We start from the raw sequence: 11290 nt of genomic DNA, 5'->3' as shown, positions 1-11290 counted from the left end.
ATGTGGTGGTTTTGATAGAATTTATTGTGTAATGTTGCAGACTATATGATGGCGCCTCAAATCACCGTTCGGTTTGTTTAATTGCAGGGTTTTGGTTAGAAACAATTTACAAATCGAGCATTGAGGTTATCAAGGCTGTTAACAGCAGCGAAAGTTTCTGTTTTTTAGGCTCAATCAATGACGGTTGGATGAGTTATTCGTAATAACTGTTATAAATTAATTAACGGTTTGTCGTTGAAAGGAATGAAACAGTCACTTATTACCCAGAAAACGTCATCATTATAATTTGTTGATGCAACGATAATCAACTGACAGATCAGGTGTTGGGCCATAGATCGAGAGGCTACAAAAGATAAAACAATCACTCGAAGAAGACACACCTCTGAGCTAAATTGATTCCCAGTTTAATTGTCAATGATCAAAACGATGAGCACTAGTACGCTGCGTGTTTGGAGATTGCAATTATTATTGAAATCCACTTTTTAGAAAATCAGGATCGTTAGAAATAATTTGTAATATTTCACAACTGAACCGAAGATTCTTAAAAATGATCTTAAATAACATGATTCGATGGCATCACTCAATATGGTTCGAGTTCTATACAATGTCAGACAATAAAATTTCTACTACCAGAGTAAGCAGTAAGTATATATGTGTTTTAAAAAGTTATGTATTCAGATGTTAGGGGTATTCACATAATATTAGTTAAATGTACTAGATTTATTAATTTACGAAATATTTAAATACAATAAAGCATAACTAGTAAAAAGTACTGAACGGCATTGAAGAAGATCTTACAACGCTGTAAACAATTGTTTATTAATTAAAGAAATAGGATACAATACAGCGAACAAAATTTATTATTAACATATAATAAAATGAAGTAAAATTTAGAAGTATAAACTATTATAATCTTTATAGCCTGAAATATTATAATTATTTTAAGACTTAAACAGTACGACCAGTGGTGTTCTTGACATAATTGGTTGGCGACTCTACATCTTTTTTTTTTTTTTTTTTTTTTTTTTTAAGCTGGAGTTTTCTGTATGATTCATATATTTATTAATATCAGACAATGCATAAGATTTATCATTATTATTATTATCATCATTTATGACGTTCAAATATCCCCTAAATCATGGATTAACTATAATAAGTTAAATAAGATGGAATAATCAAGTCGAATAAGATAAGTATAGAACAAAAAAATCATCCAGTCTTTAAATGTATTAAGTTTTGATTTCACTAGTTATAAGATTATTAATTAAAGATAAATGATGAAATATACATGACAATGACATTATGCTCAAAGTAATCGTTATTTTTTATAACTATATGATCCGTGGGAGTTGTTAATAAAATATAGCAGTAATGAGATCACTCCATTCCCTTATTTTTCAGAGGCATCTGAGTGAAGCACTTCTAACAAGTGGATAATACGAAAGCTCAAGAAGTGAAAAAAGTTAGTTATTTCACCCTAATTTTTGATTACTTTAATCTATGTATAATTACTAGTCAAAATTGACGAGTATGCCAAGTATAGGTAGGGGGGAAAATTGCGGCTTTATCAAAATGTTAAAAAAAATATTAATTTTTCATTCGGAGCTCAATATCTTTAAAACTATTAATTACAAAACCCAATAGAACATCATTTGAGGTAAAGCAAATTTGCAAAATATAACCCCTAATAGAACTATTTACGTAGAATAGTTCCCGAGATATAACTTTTGATAAAATACGCACTGTAAATCAGCAGTGAATTTATTTTATGAGATCAGTATCTTTGGAACCCTTTGACGTACGGATGTCTATTAGTACTCAAATTAAAGCCAGTTAAATGTACTATAAAGTAGTATATTACGTTTGTGTTCGTATAAGTAGTAATTTTTATGATATTCGAAAAAATAAATTCACAAAAAGTTTGATTTCTATTTGTTCGGACAAAATAGTTGGATTTACTAACAATCTATCTCAGCAATAATTAGACTTATATATGTCTGCCATCAATAAAAATAAAGCTAATTAAACTTACTATAAAGTAGTAAAACTTTAACTATATAACTTTAACGCTTAGCTTCGTAGAAGTAATAGTTTTAATAATATTTACGCATGATAATGTTTGATTCACGAAGATAATCTTCATAAACTCCTTTATAGTACGTTGAAATAGCTTTAATTTGAGTGCTAATAGACATCTGTACGTCAAATGCTTTTTGAGATACAGATTTTTTCAAAATAAATTCTCTAGCTACCGATCTTTCAGTATGTTCCATACATTTTTATAAAATATTGCTTTTTAAACAGTTATATCTCGAGAACTATTAAACGTAAAAAGCTCTATTAGGGCTTAAATTTTAGAAAATTTACTTTAGTGATTACTGAGATATGGTTTTCCTAAAATTAATTAAAAAAACTACTGATTTTTCCTCATTTTGTTTCGAAATGTTGGTATTTAAAAAACTATATCTCTGGAACTACTGAGCATAAACAGCTTTATTAGTTGTCATAGTTTAGAAAGTATTGTGTACATTAAATATTCCATTAGGTTTTTAAAAAGCTATAAAGCTCTGGAAGAAAGCCATTTTGTATTCCCCCTACCTATACTTGGCAGACTCATTAATTTTTACTAGTAATTATATATAATTTTTATTAAATTTATTCATTTTATTCAAATTTATTCATTTTAGGGAATATGAGAACTATTACACCTACGAAGATAAATGTCATACACAACTTTATAGTACGTTATACTAGTTTTAATTTGAGTGCTAATAGACAACTCCACTGGACGTTTGGTGATTATTGAAATATAGTTTTCCCAAAATCAATTAAAAGACTACTGTTTTTTCCTCATTTTGTACTTAAAAACTGCATCTCAAGAACAAATCAACGTAAATATCTCAATACTATTATCAGTATACTATACCTTAAATGTTGTACCATTAGGTTTTTATAAGATATAAAGCATTGAACAGCCATTTTTATTACCTCTTACTATTCTCGGAAGACTGATCCATTTTGACTAGTAATTATAGATTGTTTTCATTAAAACAATAAAAAATTGGGGTGAAAACACTAACTTTTTCCCTTTTACCAGGAGTTCTTGCTAGAAATATTCCAAACTTCTTAAAAGTCTTATGTGGTGTTTTTAATACAGCTGTGTAACATATCGTGCGTAATGCTGCAGATTGTATGATGGCACCTCAAATCACTGTTAGATTTTTTTAATTGTAGGGTCTAGACTAGAAACTCGTCAATTTACAAGTTGAGTATACAAGGCTGTTAAAGGAAAGATAAAAAGTAAAACAAATTTGTTTGATTCTTAGGCTCAATCTACGGCAGTTAGATGTTGATTTATAGTATTCCTAATAACTGTTATAATTTAATTAACGGTTTGTCGGACTGTTGAAATGAATGAAACAATCCGATCTGATTACCCAGAAAACGTAATCATTATAATTTTTTGATGTAACGATAAGCAACTGACAGATCAGGTGTTGGGCCATAGATCGAGAGGCTACAAAAGATAAAACAATCACTCCAAGAAGACACACCTCCGAGCTAAATTGATTCCCAGTTTAATTGCCAATGATCAAAACGATGAGCACTAGTACGCTGCGTGTTTGGAGATTGCAATTATTATTGAAATCCACTTTTTAGAAAACCAGGACCATTAGAAATAATTTTTTTCAAGAACTGCAATATTTCACAATTGAATCGAGCATTCTTAAAAAAGATCTTAAACATCATGATGCGATGGCCTATTTCAGGCCATCGAGGTTAAGCTGCTCTATGTCAGAAATTTACTACTAGCACAATAAGCAGACGTGTTAAACTAACATATTAATTTAGAGCTATTCACGTAACATTTCAACGTTAAACGTGCTATGCGAATTAGTCGACGAACTCGTTTGACTTTAGTGTACGAAATATGGTGACTTTGGTACGCCCTGGACCCAGTTTCGTATTGAAGCCTAATCGGTAAAAAGATTGTTTTCAGTTTATAAATTTATAGTTTTTCCATGTGGAGAAGGTAAGTTTAGTGTTATTATTCGAAATAATATTCTTGACTTTTTTATATTATTTCATAATATTGTTAGTGTGATATTGGTAATTAGATCAAAAAATGAAAGGAATTTCTCAAAAATTAAAATAACTTATTTTTATCTTTTTTATTTAGATATAAATATACACTTTACAATATTTTAGTATAATATTGACGATAACTTGAATTAAGCTGGAAAATATCAGCTGGGTCTTACCCTCATTAAAATACTTTAACAGATCTTAAATATCTAATTTTCAAATAAAAGTTCCACTCAAGAATCTTTTATATTGAGATAATTAATAATTTTGAATTACAAGTAATAATAAAAAATGCATAAAAATAAACTAGGAAAGAATTTCATTAGCTAAAGAAAAAACAGATAGGAAAATAAAAGAGAGGAAACCAAGATAAAGCGAGTGTGTCCGATCACTCCCAATCCCAATCATTAGTACACGGTTTTGTTAAACTGCTGTATTTGAGGCATAAAGTTTATATTTGTTAATCGCATTTACATCAACCTTGCAATAAGAATTTTTACGCCAATTGCACAATAATTAATTTTTAAGCAAAATTTAAAGTAGCCCGATGCGAGCAATGCACAAGATTAATTATTAATAATACGTCCTTTTATTTTTCAAATTAACATCGGATGTTAATTATTTAGTCAGACACACTCAGACAATGAGTTCATATGATGCCTATGAAGCACGCATGTACTATTCAAATTTAACGCGACTGAAATCGAAATTTAAAAATAGAAAAGATGAAACAAATAAAAGAGTTAAAATTGAATAAATGGATCAACATAAATAAAAACATTGGAGCATAAAAAAAAATTTTAAAAGTATATTCTCGGTAATTTTAAATGGATCTCAAAAATTAGCAAGGACGTAAAGCCAAATTTCAAGAAGTATGAGAGTGGACCAAAGGAAAAATCGTATCTGCAATAGAAAAGTACAATCCAGAATCAAAGTTAAAAGTCTAACAAAAGAACCACGACTAAAATAGAGGCGGGCCGAACACGTTGATACGAGGAGGTAGTCCAAAATTGCAGAATGGATACCAAGGGAACACAACAGAAGGAGAGGAAGAAAGAAGAGGACTAAAGTAATTAAGAATTTGTAAATTATTATTTATGGTCAAGTGCTCAAGTAAAGTGAAGAAAATATTCTATTTAAATATAGCCAAATTATTATTTAGTTATAAATCGATGTAAAAAATTGTAATTAATGAAGAAGAGAAAATTTGTAAATTGTCATGTGACTCATACTACTGAATGGTAGAGGTTTTTAGTCCTGCAAAGAATGTAAATCCAGTTATTTTTTATTATTATTACTTAAGCTAGTATAAGGATAAAAAAGTAATTTAACTGAGCAATAAGTAATAAATATTATTTTATTACACATCTATACTGATATTAAGTAAGGATTATATTCAAGTAACAGTATATTCTATATACTGAGCAGTTGGAGCGAGATAGTTTACACCCTAGACTCAGTTTGATGGCCAACTGTTTATACTTCCACGCCCAGAGCTGTTCCAGATATACAAGAGCCTTCTGTACACAGCACGCAGCTCTTGTGGGTTTTTATGCATTTTCGTCATTGGTTGCTCCTTGTGCTCCTCCAACATAGAACAGAGCCATAGGCTATAACGGAGTTTGAGCGTCATCGTCCAGATTGGTCATGTTCGCAAGCCAATTCCCGCTAATCATTAGCTTCATTGCTTGGTTTAAAATACCAGCACGAGAACTTTTAATTCAAGCCGAAAACAACGATGGCTATCCGAAAAACAATTGATGAGAAGATACGCAAAATGAGACTTCAACAATGTTAGATTTCACAACATTCAAATCAGGCAATCGTAAGAGACTTCACAGAATTACTTTAGGCAATAATAAGAGAAAGCTGGCTATAACTAATTTTAATTAAAATAAAATTAAGTTATAAGTTTCACGAGTCATTACTTACAAGTATGTAAACTTAGTATGGATTAGTTTATTTTCAGAAACAGATGATTTTGATCAAATTATTCCAATCTTACGTAAGAAACCAATTGAAATTTTATTTATTTATTGCTATTTAAAACTGTATTTACATACAAATAAATTAAGTAAATTTGACATAAGATCTCTAATGACGTTTTACATGAGCAGGTCTCGTGACCATCTTCTTTTCAGGCATCTTGGAGGATTTTCAGGGATGGAAGAGGAAGCATGGTTAAAAACTAGTGGGTTTGGGTGATTAAGTAATTTATAATGGAAGAAATGATATCTGGTTCGCGCAAGATCAGTTACATAAGGAACATTAAGGTGTCAATGTATGATTTTATTTGTGACAAAGTAAGAGCATTGAGGATTTCACGAAGGATTTTGGATTGGATACGAGAGTAATTCGAAGGTTTAGTGGAGCCCCAAAGCTCAACTCCGTATCAGGTTGGCCTTGTTACAGACATGAAGATCAGTCTTTTGTAATGGATTGGAAGTTTAAACCGTTTGTCCAGTTAGTGCTGTAATAGTCGAAATCGACTTGCAGTTTCCTATCTTTTCAGTCTTGTGTGAGGATTCCATGTTAGTCGTTTGTTCAGATGTAGTCCAAGGTAGCGGAATTTATTTTAATCCTCCAGTTACGACACCATTCTTCGAGGGCTGTGATATGGGATTGGAGAGTTTGGGATACAATTAAAGGGTTATTATTATTAACAGCGTGCACACATGTCTCATCGGCATACGTAGTAAGGATAGTGTTAGGATTGGTTAGAATGTCAGCTGTATATACGGTGTAGAGGATGGGACCGAGAATAATACCTAGAGGAACACCTGCGGACTGAGAATATGGGGATGAATAGGAACCATTGTGGTTTACTTGGAATAATCTATCACTGAGAAAGTGTGAACGTTTTAAAACTACAAATATGTAAAAAAAAAACCTTTACTGTATCGTTCAAAAGGTATTTGCTCTTTAACATGTACCATGCATCAATTAACCCCTTATAAATATCTGTGTTTGGTAAAAAATAAAAGCGAACATTAGAAAAAATAATTTAATTAAATAATAATAATATAAAATTTATGTAGGGTTTGAATAATTGAAAGGTAATTTCGAAGTAGAATACTCAAAAATTAATTTAATTTTTTTTTAACATCTCTAAATGTTGATACTTTTAAGGTTAGTTATTTTCATCTATTAAATTTTTTCTGCCTTTTCTGTCCTGATTGTATCTAAAATTTTGATTAAACCATTAAAAAGCTCTTTACTTGATTTATGGATTTTCCTTTGTTTGATGTGGTGCAGTGCGCACACAACTTTTACTTAAAACCCCATTTTGAGTTGAAATTAATTTTCGCTCGTTTCAGAACAGATATTTCTATGTTATTCACTGTGTACAGTAGTTTATTGTACTAATTTTTCAAATAGGCATTTTAGTTGACTAGCTCCAATTTCAGTTTTCAGAAATGTACTTTTAATAATATTTCTTGTTGTAAAAAAAAAAAAAAATAATAATAATAAAAATTTCTTGCTGTAACTTAAATCGAGTATTTCTGTCGAAAACTAGACTTGAAAATAATTCACAATCGTAATCCTTCCCTAGACTATATATTCTATACATAAGTAATTGAAAGAAAAATTAATAATGATATATATAGTGAAATTAAATAATAGAATAACATGAAGTTTTTATTCAATTGAACGCTTCCATAGAGTAACCTCAACAAAAATTAATTGTGAAAAATATAAGCACGTAATTGAACACAAGAATGCAATTCATATTTAAAGAAATATTAATATCATAAGTAATTACTCTAATAATAGTACTTTCTATGATATAACCATGAAATTGAGTAAAATAACGTTGAATAATTCATCCCTTATTATTGCAAATATGAAACTTAATTTTTTTTTTTAAACGAGGAATCATCATTCTGGCAAATATTATGAAAACGACTATTCTTAGGAAAACAATCATTACTAATTGTTTTATGGTTATTTTAATGAGCTTTAAATGGAGTACTAATAGTATTATATATGATTAATATTTTTCGAGAATGCATATAAAATACAGCTCATCATACTATGACACCTCAACACATAAAAGGTATGAGTATATGAAATTTTCTTTGAATACTACTCGTGTATATTTCATAATCGAATGAAATTTTAAGAGTAATGGTTGAGTTTAAAAATAACATTTTCTTATTTAAAGTAAGTTCAGCTTCAAGACTACAGGAGATGAAGGTCTGTAGTGTTTTAAAAGAAGCTTATAATAAGTGCATTTATTTATACTGTTCCAGGATAAAGAATTATTTCTATTAATAATCAACAGAAGTAAAGACTACAGTTTCCAACCTGCAAGAATATTGCTCCCACTAGACAACAGTATAGATCTGTTCAGTTTATCAATGGTGCAAGCAATGAACGAGGCGACGGATTTTATTGAACAGTAAACCTATTGTCGATGATAGGCTCCAATGGGTCTAGTTAATTAATTAACGACTCAAAAGTCGCCATAATGGTTTTTTTATTGGAGTAAAGAAGTCCTTACGAACGATAACTAGAGTAGGGATGGGGGTTATTGAATAGGATTCTATTATAAGTTTTTTAAAAACATTTTTTGATAAATAAACCTAGAAGTATAAATTAAAAAGGTAGTATAAATTAAAAATTTGTGAAAACGGGTTAAGCATTTTGAAAATAATTTCTTTATTGTACTCTAAAAAACAAATGATTTGGTAGAACTGTGCCGACAAAAATAACTGCCATGGGTTATACACAACAATAACTGTTGGCTGATTCCTAAATGCATATTTATAAATTAAATCCACAATTTAGGTAACAAAAACATAAAAATAATAATTATTGGAGAAGTTTGTCGGTGGCAAAGAACAACATAAATAAACAAAACAGTATTTATTTATTTTATGCCGACGTTTCGACCACACAACAACATTTAGAGAAACATAAAATTGAAAAGGAATAGTATAAAAACAAATTTGGAACTATACGAAGTATTAAATTGAATCATAAATGATAAAAATTGATAAATGATAATTGAATAGTAAAAAAAAATTAAATTGATTGATAATCGTGGATTTAGATGGTAGTAGATTGAAAACAGTGAAAGATGAAATCATAAATAATGAAATAAATTCATCTTTCACTGTTTTCAATCTACTACCATCTAAATCCACGATTATCAATCAATTTAATTTTTTTTACTATTCAATTATCAGTTATCATTTTTTTATCATTCAATATTTTGTATAATTTCAAATTTGTATACTACTCTTTTTTAATTTTATGTTTCTCTAAATATTGTTATCTCTTTTGTTCTATAGCCCTGATGAAGACCTGAAACTCTGGTCGAAACGTCGGCATAAAATAAATAAATATGGTTTTGTTTATTTATGTTGTCCTTTGCTGATCCGCAACCCCGACAAACTTCTCCAATCATCAATCTACGTTCAACTATCTACACCTCATCATAAAAATAACAAAGTGTGCTTAAATGTTTTATTTTAACGAAATACATGTTTAATATAAAACCTTTGATTGTTTTAATTTAATCTGTATACATAATCAAATCTAGCAATGGCCAAGAATTGCATGCTTGGTTAGCTAGCATCCAAAGAAATATTGAATCAACAGGACATCGACAAACAATAGACATTCTAAGACAGTCGATTTACTGAAATTGGCAACACCTTGGTTGACGCAATCAAACCGCTCAAAATTCCCAATTTAACAGCTTTAGTAAAGTTTAGTGTCAACAGATGCAAATCGCAGTCGTAAAACCTCAATATCGATGCAAAAAGGTCAACTCGATACATCGAAATAAAACAACATTTATTTTCTAATGAGCTCTTTAAAGGAACTCGGAGCACTTTGGGTGCTGAGGCCGGAAGGTAACGCTTCCTCGTCCGGGACCTTGCGAAGTCGTTATCCCTTGATCAATTTCCCTGATCATTCCACGATGATAAATAACAAATAAAATTTATTTATATTTTATTCAATAACAATACTTATCATTACTAGTTGTGAGTCAAAGTTATACATCGTTAAATTTGGGCTATAGATACAAGTTTCATCCACATGATGAGTAAATGATTATTGTACCGTCTGACTAACTGATTAACATCCCATATTTATGTGGAAAACAAAATTTATCAGTCCATCTACGCTAACGTATAAGAATGGAGCCCTAAATAATATATATCAAGTATACAATAATTACACAAAGATTAAAAAAAATAAAGACATTATTTCTATGCCACCATTTAAGCCACCTATAACCAAAATCAATAACCAAAAATGGACTGATTCTGTGAGAACAAACTAGAAAAACGACGAGTCGTAAGAAACAGATATTAAATTTGTATAAAATGAGTATACCTGAAATACAACAGCAACGTTTTCGTTAAAATCGACTAACCTGAATTACAACTTCAAAGAATCGATTTTACACTTTTTTTGAGAGGGGGGATTTTCTACAAAACGGTTCAAGCCATTTTGATTAAACTCGGTAAATCTAAGTAAAATTACGTGACTTATATCAGCAAGGTGTTATCCGAACTGAATTAGTATAATAGTGCTTAAAAGCCGAGAGAAAAACTTTATTAAAAAATAAAGATGTGCTGCACAACTTCATTGGGCTGCTAGTCACACAGCATACTTATTTTAATCGAATCAGACAATATTTTTTAGCCTAACGAGTAAACGATAGTAATTATAAACAGTAATAATATGTATTAATAGAATATGATTTTTCTCTTTATTTTTTTTTTTCGTTTTATCTCTTTGGTTCATTTATCTTTATTTTCTTCTTTTTCATGATTTTTTTTTTTTTTAACACATTTAAACATTTTTTTCCAAAGTACTGTTAACTCTATTAATATTATAGGTTCTTACTGGATGAGTTTTCATTAATATAATTAGATGTAGAGAAAGTACTACAATAAGTATTAAAATTTAATTATTTTAATGATTCAAAAACAACGTTTCGAGACTATCGCCTTATCATCAGGCTGTCTGAAAAAAATATAATAACGATAATCATCGATCAAAAAGCAATCCTAATAATACCTATTACTAAGCACACACATACATTGCTAATTCTAATTGTAACATGATAAACAAATTATGCGGAGTTAAGAAAAAATACAGACAGGTATGGTCATTTGATGAATCAAAATAAATTATTGGGAATCATACAAGTAAGAAAGTGCCCAGTTAAATATTTCTTTTT

General features: G+C 29.6%; 1 long non-coding RNA gene across 1 annotated transcript; it reads left to right on the top strand.

The window, feature by feature from the left end:
- Positions 1 to 261: 261 nt before the first annotated feature.
- LOC136796003 (uncharacterized) lies at positions 262 to 2891 on the top strand. The gene is made up of 3 exons (XR_010843700.1): positions 262 to 641; positions 1402 to 1462; positions 2688 to 2891. It is a non-coding gene; the product is annotated as an uncharacterized lncRNA (long non-coding RNA).
- Positions 2892 to 11290: the final 8399 nt, after the last annotated feature.

This window comes from Halyomorpha halys, unplaced genomic scaffold (genome assembly GCF_000696795.3).
Source record: "Halyomorpha halys isolate HHAL.00 unplaced genomic scaffold, Hhal_1.1 Scaffold1477.1, whole genome shotgun sequence".
NCBI lineage: Eukaryota > Metazoa > Arthropoda > Insecta > Hemiptera > Pentatomidae > Halyomorpha > Halyomorpha halys.
The sequence above is the reverse complement of the archived record's forward strand: the minus strand, read 5'-3'. Positions and strand labels throughout refer to the sequence as shown.